The following is a 10,808-nucleotide window of genomic DNA, read 5'->3' as shown; positions in this document are numbered from 1 at the left end:
TCGTCCAGGTATACTATAACATATAAATCTAGAAGGTCACGAAAAATGTCATTGACAAAATGTTGAAAAGTCGCCGGTGCGTTGCACAGGCCGAAGGGCATGACGAGGTATTCGAAATGTCCGAACCTGGTATGGAAGGCCGTTTTCCACTCGTCTCCCTCTCTAATGCGAATTAAGTTGTAGGCCCCACGGAGATCGAGTTTGGTAAAGATTTTGGCTGAACCCAATCTTTGAAACAGCTCTGGCACGAGAGGTAAGGGATAGCGATTTTTGATGGTCACTTTATTGAGTTCCCTATAATCGATGCAGGGTCGTAGCGAGTGGTCTTTTTTTTCAACAAAAAAGATGCCGACTCCGGCTGGTGAGGTAGAAGGGCGGATAAAGCCTCTCTCAAGATTTTCATCGATATACTTCTTGAGGGTAACCAACTCCTGCTCAGTTAAAGGGAATATTCTCCCAAAGGGAACTTCAGATCCCGGCAACAGCTCTATGGGACAGTCGTAGGGTCTACGGGGCGGAAGGGTTTCTGCCCCTTTCTTACTAAAAACATCGGAGAAGTCTCGGTAAGCGTCAGGAATCGCCTGCTGCGATTCCATGTCGGTGTTCAGACACAAGAGTTGACTGGGTTCCGCAAGAGTTCTGTATAAACAGTGCTGTTGGCAGTAACTGGACGGGAACTTGATTTTTCCAGAAACCCAATCAATGCTGGGGTTATGAGCCTGCAACCAAGGCATTCCAAGAATAATAGGGAAGAGTGGTGAAGAAATGGCGTCCAGCCGGAGAAACTCCCGATGACAGTTGTTTAGGATAGCCAGCAGTGGGATGGTTTCCTGAGTGACCGGACCAGAGCTAAGGGTGGACCCATCAGCGAGGTGGACAGCAAGTCCCTACGACTTTGATTGAAGAGGGATGCGATGATGGGCCGCAAAGGAGGGATCAATGAAGCAACTGCAGGCTCCTGAGTCAATGATGGCAGAGGTAAGCAGATCCTGTCCTGGAAGCTGGAGGATAACGGAGAGAGCCAGATGGTTAGCAAGGTTAGGTAAGGCAGGTGCAAACTTAGAAGTAGCTGAATGAGACTTACGTGTCTTATTTGGGCAAGACCTCACGTAATGACCTGGTTCTCCGCAATACATACATAAGTTATTGATTCGTCGGCGCTGTCGTTCTTCAGAAGTGAGGGACTGGCGGAGAACCCCCAGTTGCATCGGTTCAGAAGTATCAAGGGCTGAGGCAGCTGGTGCATGAAGACTTTGGCTTACAGAGCTGGTAGCACTTGGGACCTTGGGGAGGACCCAAGTGGGACGGAACTGGCTAACAGACCTCTCGGAACGGCGCTCTCTCAAGCGCCGATCAATCTGCACCGACAGGTTAATGAGATCTTCCAGGGTTTGGGGTATGCCAACCCGTGCTAGTTCGTCCTTGAGTGCATCGGATAACCCCAAACGGAATTGGTAACGGAGGGCCGCGTCGTTCCATTCTGTGTCTGAACTCCACCGCCTAAATTCCAGAACGTAGTCTTCCGCGGGCCTGCGCCCTTGTTGTAGGGCGTGTAAGGCGGATTCAGCGGTGGCTTTTAACTGAGGGTCCTCATATAATTGAGACATGGCGGTAAAGAAAGTATCCAGGTTATCCAGACAGATTGATTTTTGCTCCAAAAGGCGGTGGGCCCAGGTAGCAGGGAGATGACAAAACCCACCTTGGTTGCCTCCAAAGAAAAGGTGCGTGGTTGCAATGCGAAGTACAATTCGCAAGCGTTGCGAAACGCTCGATACTTATTGCACTCACCGGTAAATCTTTCGGGAGTAGGGACCCTGGGTTCAGGGGGTAACATAACCACTGAGGGTGCAGGTGAGAGTCCAGCAGAGGAAGCAACTTGTGGGTTCGCAGGTGAGGACAACACCTGAACGCGTTCCTCCAGTCTGGTATAGCCCTCTTGAAGGCTTTTTACCGCCTGTGTGAGACCCGCCAGGTGTCTGCATAATTCATCCATGGGAGAGGTTCCCTGCTCGGGCTCGGACATGGCTGTCCGATACTGTCAGACTTACCCGTACCAGACTGATGAACCCGATGTAGCAGAGGATGGCCTCCCGTACGTATCTGGTTCCCGGCCCCTGATAGAGTACACAGAAGGCACAGGAGCACAGAATGGTATGAGAGCCTGGCGGGTGGTTTGCAGGAATAAGGCCCAAGATCCTGACACAAGCTGGCAGGTGGTAATAGGTAGGCTGGAGATCAGCTAACAGGTGCAGAGCAGGCAGATCCGGTCACTAGCAAAGTTGGCAGCAGGCGGTCAGCACGGTACAAAGGGAGCAGGCAGATACAAGGTCCAGGTCACAGGCAGGTTTTGGCAGCAGGCAATCAGCACGGTACAAGGGGTCAGGCAGGTTCAACATCAGAGGCAGGCCGGGGTCAATTTGCAGGCGGATAGCAGAGAGAGAGAATCCAGTAAACAAGCCGGGTCACAGGGAGATCAGAGCAATACACAGGAAACAGGAAGTTCGGAAACAGGAAGCTGATGATCGGACAGCATTGAGCACAGCATCCCATCAGCTTAAATATGCAACCGGCGCCCTCTAGAGTGCCCAGCAAGTGTCCTGAACCGAGAACCTCTCTGACAGTAGCAGCGCTAATGAACATGAAAAAATAAAATAAAATTGAATATGTCTGAAGCAATAAGTAAATGTGACTAACGATGACGTCAGCATGTCCACCTCCCTACGCGCGTTTCGTCATATCAGACATCTTGCCCCCCGAGACGAGACGCGTTTCGTCATAGCAGACGTCTCGTCCCAGAGACGACGTCTGATATGACGAAATGTACGTAGGGAGGTGGACGTGCTGACGTCATCGCGCTTCTCGGTGGACGGGTTGTTCGCTTGCTGGCCGGCTGTTCTATACGATTATTTTTTTCTTCTACATTGTAAGTGCATTATTTTTATTCTAATAAATTCAGGTGTGGTACAGTTTACACTATGGAGTTCCTTTTTATATTTTCTGGGCAATATCCTTATTGATCCTGGCGGCTGACACTCGAATATCTTTGAGCAACTTGGAGCGTGTATGAGCTCTTCCCTTTACCAGTGGTGGGATATCATCCTCCGTGTGCTTATCATCTTCAGTGTGGATAAAGGCCCTGGCTGGGTATTAGCTGCAGGCTCTCTATAAGCTTGCCTCTGGTAAGCGCAATATATATGTGGTGGTGGTGCACTGTTGTCAAGAGGTGTTTTGGTCAAGCACTTATCTATGTGCCATCTGTGATCAGAGCAGCTGTCACGGTGGTGGGTGTGGTGACTGGAGAAGGAATGGGAACATCTCCTCTGCTGGTGGGTCCTAAACGAAGAGTCACGTCTGGACCTGGATGAGGAAGGTTGATGTTGTGGCCTGGCAAGGTCCCTGTCGTTTTGGACAGTAAACTGACGGTCTGACCTGGAAGGGCTAAAAGAGAAGTAAATAAAACATGACTTTAGGGGATATGTCCATACCAATGTGGACTTGGCCCCACCTTCTCACACCCCATGTACCTAGAACTTGAGGGCTGGCGGTGACCTGTGCATGACAACCTGGTGGACAAATAGGTGATGATCCTGCAGCTTTGTAGGAACACTCACTCGTCCTAGGAGAAAGGAATGCAAATGCAGTGTAGCTTCCCCTTTAAGAGTCATCTCAGACGCCCCCCTCACCCCGCACCATAGGCCAAGGCTGGACCTTACCTTCACCTGGAAGCCTGGTGCATGAAGGAGCTGTAACAAGTTGCCCACAGTAAACCCCAATATGATAGGGATTTAAAATTCCCCGCCATAATGATGTCACCGCCGTGCCCCGTCGGCGCCTGCGCAATGGCGACCACTGGGTCCCCGGCCATACCACGCATGCGTGAAACTAAGCCTCGGTTTCGCCCGAGAATAACGCATGCGTTCCAGATGCCACAGAAGCAAAAAAAGCAAAAGAAACAAAAATTGCAGGAAAGAGGGGGCGTGAGGGGGGACAGATGATCACATACAAAAACTTTCTGCCATGGAGAAAAGATAAATCCTCAGACCTGCCAGCCGATCCACTGCTTCCTCGCCTGGGCATACGAAAGGCTGTCCCCACCACTGGACATAGGGGCCTGGAGCCACACACCTGCCCATGGCTGGGCCCTGGGCTATCTTCACACCGCTAGGATGTATGCCTGGCAACAACCTCGATCGATTTGTTCATCCAAAAAACGTAAGTGCATTGTTTGTAGGTCCACAGAGGAGGACAAAAAAGGAACGCAGTCTCTAGTAGTGAGCTCAAATTTATAGGAGTGGGGACCTATAGCATTGGAGAGGGGGCGGGGTAAACCCACACGTAGTCTGCCATGGAGTCTGTCAGGAAAGATTAGTAAAACCCACAAGTGCTTTTTTTTTTTTTTTTAACGGCTATTCCTTTTTTATTGGCTTTTGAAATCTACAAATGCAGCCATTTAGAAATTGAATGAAAGGTTTAGCACTGGGAAACACTTTTTAAAAGATAAATAGTACATTTTAAATACAACTATATACATCAGATCAAAATGAGGTGAAAATAAGGAGGAAAAAGGGATAGAGGGACAGTCCTTCGAAATTAGAGATAGTTGGGAGCTATGGCCAAGCTAGTTTCCTGCCTTGGGGACAAGGCATTTTTCCACCTCTTTATCTTCTAGGGCACTAGTCCTCTCATCGTGTCTGTGATTTCTCCTACCTTTGCTACAGTAAGATTGAAAAAGAGAGAAGGATATTCATGTGACTGTGGCTTTAGGTTGGTAAAATAGGCATTTAGGTAGTTTTTATTTTTTTATTTTTCTTATAGCAGCGGTTAGTTAGAGGAGGGAGAAAAAATAAGGGGTGGGGCGTGCTAATATCCTGGAGTTGGGCTTTATTGAAAGAATCCTTCGTAAGGCATGATGTATGTACATGCTTATGAGCTTTTTAACATAGTATGTTGTAATAAAAATCCCTTTTATGTAATTTTACACAAATTGTCAGTGTTGTAAAGTCAGTCTTGAGTGTCCCTCTTTTCATCATCATATTTTTTTTTTTTAATGAAAGGATTGTCTTGGTATAAAAATATTTTTTCTACCCCCTGTTACACTGATCTAGAAAATCGCATACTGGGCATTAAACTTACTCATGCTTGTTGTGGTGGGTAAATGATCTGCCTGTAACAGGTCAGGACCTGGAGACCCTGGCCCTTTCATAAAGAAGTAGAGCTCAGTTGAAGTAAGGGAACTTATACTGAGCTGAGACCAGTGATATTACCGGGAGCCTCCAGAGCCACACACACTTAGCCTAAGCTCATCCTGCAGCACTTAGAGGCTTACTAAGTAAATGCACCCTAAATTGTACTCCTCAAAATTTCTTTCCAACTTTTACCCTTTGATCTTTAGGCTTATCTGAGGAGGTCCTATACACCCTCTTCCAGAAGTCCAGCCTATTTAGCCTCCAAAGGACTTAGGGATAGGTAAACATGCTACCCTGTTTTGAAGTGGCCTCATTTTGCTATTGATTCATAATTCATCAAAAGCCCAATCTTCCATTCCTTTAGCCACAGCTCACTCTACTTCTTAACACCACAGGTTTCCTTAAATAGCACCAGTGGGAATAATGGAGACTCACACCCCTATGGCTGCTGGTATAAGTGTTCCGGATAGTGCACAGTTCAGCAGGACACTAGAAGTCTATGACTTCTACTGTGATTTGTGCTAGCCAGTGTCAGATTATCAAATAGGATAGAGCAGCCATCTACCAGTAGGTACAACACCATTTAAAGGCCCCGTGACAACAGATCAAGATAATATTGATTATAATGAAGCTTTCTTAACCACTTGCCTATTGGGCAATTTTAACCCCTTCCTGCCCAGGGCAGTTTTCAGCTTTCAGCACTGTCACACTTTGAATGGCAATTGTGCAATCATGCAACACTGTACTCATATGATTTTTTTATCATTATTTTACACAAATAGAGCTTTTTTTGGTGGTATTTAAAGAGGAGTTCCAGCCTGTAAAAAAAAAAAAAACAAATACTGTAGCTGCTGACTTTTAATATAAGGCCACTTACCTGTCCAGGTATCCCATGATGTCGGCACACCTAGCTGATTTGTCTATTGGCTATGGGTGCAGGTGCCTTCATCTTCACTAAGGGAAATAGGAAGTGAAGCCTGTTTCCTACTGCGCACGTGTGAGTCGAAGAGGGGCCAGAAATATTGTAGATCGCCGAAAAAGTTGTGTGGCGATCTTCACTGATGTATGCTGATGAGGCTGCATTGATGGGCACTGATAGGCTGTTGGGTCTGCACTGATAATTAGGACACTGATAATCAGTGCCTTGATTATCAGTGCAGATGTCCCTTTAACAAAAGCCGGTTATCTGCTCTCTTCTCCCCTTCTCATCCTGTCAGCATGAGGAAAGAAAAGCCGATAATCGGCTTGTGTTTACATTGTGATCAGCTGTCATTAGACACCGCTGATCTTGTGGTAAAGGGCCTCTGTGATTGGCCCTTTACCCCGATCTATGATCAGCTAAGTCCTAAGGACTCAGCGATCATCGCAGCGCCCACACACTGCAGTAAGCCTGCGCTGTAGCCGTCTTCAACTATAGTGTGGGTGGAAAGTGGTTAAATTGTTTACAAAATAGAAAACAAAATTAATCAATTAAACGAAACGACAACATTACATTATAGACTTTATAGAGAAAATACTGTATTAAAGTAATGTGCCCAATAACAACTTAAAGCGGAGATCCACCCAAAAGTGGAACTTCCGCTTTAAGTACTCCTTATCCCCTGACATGCCACATTTGGCATGCCATTGTTTTGGGGGGAGCGGGTACCTAGTTTTGACAGGTACCCAGCTTCCACTTCCGCTCAGGCCGCCTAGGCGGCTTGAGATTAAGTTCTCCTCCCCCCCTCCCTCCCTCCCTGCAATCATCTGGGACACATCACAGGTCTCAGAAGATTGTCCGGCCATTGAAAAGGCGCAGTGCGACTCGCGCATGTGCAATGCACACCTGGCTGTGAAGCCGCAAGCTGTCACAGCTGAGTGCCTACACTTGCAATACCTGCACCGTGGAGAGGCAAGGGAGAGAACCAAGGCTTCAGGCGGCCACATCGCTGCATAGTGGGACAGGTGAGTGTGTGTTTATTAAAAGTCAGCAGCTACGCTTTTTGTAGCTGCTGACCTTTAATAAACACAGAACCCGCTGGAACTCCGCTTTAAAGTACATACATTAAACCATAGGCATCAGGTCCACATTACAGTTTGTCACTTAAAAGCTCATCTTCTTTCAGCTATCAGTTTGTAAAAAATTTTGGTTCAACCTACATATGTGTAATGTAAAGTACTGATGCTCGTCTCCATCTAGCCACCAACGTGCACACTACTAAGTTCAATGTTATCCCACTAGAGCATGTGCACGAGAAATCTTCATAAACCTGCAAGGGGGGCCCCAAGATTTTGACTGCCTAGGGGCACCCACAGAGTTTAATTCAGCACTGGTTTAAGCTGCCTAGTTCAGTGGTCATAGACTTTTCTTCACACCCAACCAGTATTAGGAAATGCAACTCTCTGTACGAAGGGTGCTGTGTGGCACTGCAAAGATCAATGTAGCACCTCCTTATTCATAGTCTACCTTCCGCCTTTGTGATGTCACTTTACTTTTAATCCTATTTCAAGAATAAATAGAACTAAGCAAGATGGTGGGTAGTTTAGGAATAAAATATAAGAGAGAATACAAATCATATACATTTTTTTAATGGTTGGGAATTAGCAACAATGCTATCCATTATTACATGGCTGATGTCCCCAGCATAGTATAGTTCTACTGTAAAATATTCTTGCCTCTTGATGGGAACATTTCTCTAAGTTACATTGTGTGTTTTTTTTTTTTTCTTCATTGAAGTAACAGTTTATTTTCATGTAATTGTATATGTTGAAAATGCTTACATTTTTCTGCTTTGATGATTAAGAGTGTCGCCAAATGTTAAATTATTTACCCAATTTGTTTTATCAAGTAGTGTGTTTAACCATCCTGCAAAATTACATCTGTGTTCCAGATATCAGAAGTGCCAAATGTATATTCCATTTCTGAAAAGGCAAAAACACTTTAGAGAAATAGGCAGCCAGCCATAAATATTGGCAAACGATGGTCTCACGTTCCTGTAAACAGAGATTAAAGGAAGGCACTCTATTGCTAGATGAGCAAAGAGAAGTTAAGTAGTCATATCCCTCTTGATAAGAAAAAATAAATGATTCTATGACGTATTTAACTACTTCATGTTTATAACTAGAAGCACAGCGGCCAAAGTATCCATCACGAGGGAAGACTCACTGGCAACAGATGGTAAAATATGCTCAGAGGGTAATACAACATTCTAAACCCAGGTAAGAAAAAAAAGACAAAGTGTAAAATAAAATGTGAAACTTTCCTTTATATATAATTATTTATTTTACTGAGATATTTTCTCCATATTTTTAAAGTGTCATCTACATCATAAATAAAATTATCAATAAATGGTGTATTACATGCTGTTCATACTCACTCAGTCATTATTAGATTTGTTTTCTGTATTCTGCAAAAACGCCTGGTTGATCCTGCTTCACTTTCTGTTCATGTCCCAAATTCAGCTAGGGATTTTGCAGCTGTGGTGGCAACTCTGCACATGCCCAGTTTTCAGTGAGTTTCTATGCTGAGCATTTTCACCTTATCACATCTGAGCAGCCCATGTCACTATAGAGTCACACATGTGGGTGTATACACAGTGGTAAATAACAGCCCACTCCCTTCCTCCTCCTCCATGCACACTATCAACTAAACACAGGGGGCTGGATATTACATGTAGATTAATGAAGGATTCACCTCCCTCTTATTCTAAAACATAGTGTGGATTGACGTGACACAGCCTGTAACTGGCAGAAATCTGCCCACAGCATGTTATTTTCTCAATATATTAAAGATTTGATTTCAAATATATATTTCGATGACAATTTAAAACAGTTTATTGATATTAATTATTTATTTTTGACACCATGTATTCCAAAGGCTGTTTTTTTTTTAATTATTATTTTGAACATTTGACCAGCAAAAAAAAGACTAGAGGCTCCTCAATGTTTCAGTGGATACAGACTGTGAATGGTCTGGGTCATGTGACAGCTGTATATCACTTACGAAAAAGGTACTTAGATGTTTTTATTAAAATAATTCCAGTGCCATCATCCACATACAGAAATAGAAGGGACAATGTAAATTAAACAGTGTGTGTTTAGTATCACTTTAAGTTCTAAAGAAAAGTTTACCAACATATTATCAAACGAGAAGGACATTGCTGAGTCACATTTTAACAACCTGATAGGACATGCAGAACTTTAAGGAAGCTTTTCTTCACTACTAATAGGAATTATTAGTCCTTCTGCCGATATGAAAAAGTGTCTATCCTGAGTTGGAATAATGCTTTAACTGCTGGTAGGGAACAGCCAGCATTGCTCCTGCATATAGAAAATAGTACTGCTGCTGCTGACAAGGAATAGCAAACCTCCCACTGCTAGGGAACAGTACTTTTTTTCTGCTTATAGGGAATAGTACTCCTGCTTATACAGTAGGTAACACAAATTTTTCTGATAATAGCGATAAACATTTTTACCGATGGTAGGTAACAGTGTTCCTACTGCTGTTAGAGAACAGCAAACCTCCCACAGGTAAGGATTATTATTATTTATCATTGTACAGGATTTATATAGCGCCAACAGTTTACTCAGCGCTTTACAACTTGAGGGTAGACAGTACAATTACAATACACTTTAATACAGTAGGAACGGGGGGCCCTACTCCTTAAAGCTTACAATCTAAGAGATTAGTATGCCTTCTACTTATAGAAAATAGTGCTCCTCCTGCTTATAGGTAACATAGGTAACAGTAATTTTCCTGATAGTAGGACTGCTGGTTGGTATTACCAGGAAAAATACTGTAATCTGCATAGGTTTTGTAGAATTTCTCCAAGCAGGAGTAGAATGTATTTCCCCGCTGGAACTCAGGAGTAGGGGTGCCAGCGTGAAGTATTACTCATCCAGTAGTGTCGATAGTAGGGATTTAAAATGCCACTCACCCAACCCGATCCATGTGAGTATGGGGTGGCCTCAGCAAGCGCTGCTTCACTTACCATGCCACTCATACATTTCGCCCCATCCACCGGGACTTCTATGACTAAGCCCCGGTGGCCAGGATGAAACATCTCAGAGGGTGTGGTCAGTGGAGGAGTGTTGGCTGAGGCCACCACACACACTCACGTGGATCAGGTTGGGTGAGTGGCGTTTTAAAACCCTACTATCGACACTACTGAATGAGTAATACTTCACGACGGAACCCATACTCCTTGCCAGCGGGGAAATGCACTTCACTCCTACTTGGAGAAATACTATAAGACCTATGCATTTGACACAGTCCCCGATAAACATTTACTATACAAAATAAGGTCCGTTGGCATGGACCATAGGGTGAGTGCATGGATTGAATCCTGGCTACAAGAGCGAGTTCAGAGGGTGCTGATAAATTGGAAATACTCGGAATGGTCAGGGGTGGGTAGTGGGGTCCCACAGGGTTCTGTGCTGGGACCAATCCTATTTAATTTATTCATAAATGACCTGGAGGATGGGGTAAACAGTTCGATCTCTGTATTTGTGGAGGATACTAAGCTAAGCTAATACTAAGCTAAGCAGGGCAGTAACTTCTCCGCAGGATGTGCAAACCTTGCAAGAAGATCTGAACAAATTAATGGGGTGGGCAACTACATGGCAAATGAGGTTTAATGTAGA

Source organism: Aquarana catesbeiana, linkage group LG05 (genome assembly GCF_042186555.1).
Source record: "Aquarana catesbeiana isolate 2022-GZ linkage group LG05, ASM4218655v1, whole genome shotgun sequence".
NCBI lineage: Eukaryota > Metazoa > Chordata > Amphibia > Anura > Ranidae > Aquarana > Aquarana catesbeiana.
Note: the sequence above shows the minus strand (reverse complement) of the source record.